Consider the following 1,022-nt stretch of genomic DNA (forward strand, 5'->3'; position numbering starts at 1 on the left):
ATATTTACTTTGTATTATATTATACTTATTTATTGTGTTTTTAATTATTAATTTTTCTATATGTGACAGTGGATTTTCATCGATGAGTTCATGAAACTTGGTTCTTTTCCCTAAAACTATATATATACTATATATATATATATATACATATATATATAAAATCAAAATAAGCAACACAGATTTTAAAGATGATTGCAGTACGCACGTTTCATGCTACTCCATTTATTTAAGTAATGCGAGCATTACATTAAATGCAATATGTAGAGCAATCTTCAGTTGCACAAGAATATAGAAAATTATAGCAGAATGGACATATTATAATTGTGGCAACATTTAAAATCTAAGTGGGAAGAAGAATACATAAAAATCCATCTTGACATAGCCAAGGCTAGCATGCTAGTAATTAATTCTAGGTAGAATTCTAACTGTCTCTGATTTTGTCTCTTATCTAGTGGCTCAAAGTATAAGGGGGCAATCAACCTTTCTCTTTTAAGGAAAGGGAAGGTGTAAGCATTATACATGGATATGGTTACAAAGATTTCTCTGGTCAGAGTGGTGGCACAATTTTAGGTTGGGGTCTTTTACTGCTATCATATTAAGCATCTCGGTCAACAGGGCTTTTTCTTTAGTCTGAATAAAACATCAGTATTGTTTTACATATACTAAGTATCAAAAACTTATCATCATCATCATCATCGTCATCATTTAAAGTCCGCTTTCCATGCTAGCATGGGTTGGACGATTTGACTGAGGACTAGTGAAACCAGATGGCTACACCAGGCTCCAATCTGATTTGGCAGAGTTTCTACAGCTGGATGCCCTTCCTAACGCCAACCACTCCGAGAATGTAGTGGGTGCTTTTACGTGCCACCGGTACGAAGGCCAGTCAGGCGGTACTGGCAACGGCCACGCTCAAAATGGTGTATTTTACGTGCCACCTGCACAGGAGCCAGTTCGGCGGCACTGGCAATGATCTCGCTTGAATGTCTTTACACGTGCCATCTGGCACAAGTGCCAGGAAG

General features: G+C 37.3%; 1 protein-coding gene across 5 annotated transcripts in view; it reads right to left on the reverse strand.

Annotated features, from left to right (window-relative positions):
* LOC106872730 (coiled-coil domain-containing protein 77) overlaps window positions 1–1,022 on the reverse strand; it is a 46,072-nt gene that overhangs the window by 12,160 nt on the left and 32,890 nt on the right. The gene's annotated exons all lie outside the window — the stretch shown is intronic.

Source organism: Octopus bimaculoides, unplaced genomic scaffold (genome assembly GCF_001194135.2).
Source record: "Octopus bimaculoides isolate UCB-OBI-ISO-001 unplaced genomic scaffold, ASM119413v2 Scaffold_30358, whole genome shotgun sequence".
Classification (NCBI taxonomy): Eukaryota; Metazoa; Mollusca; class Cephalopoda; order Octopoda; family Octopodidae; genus Octopus; species Octopus bimaculoides.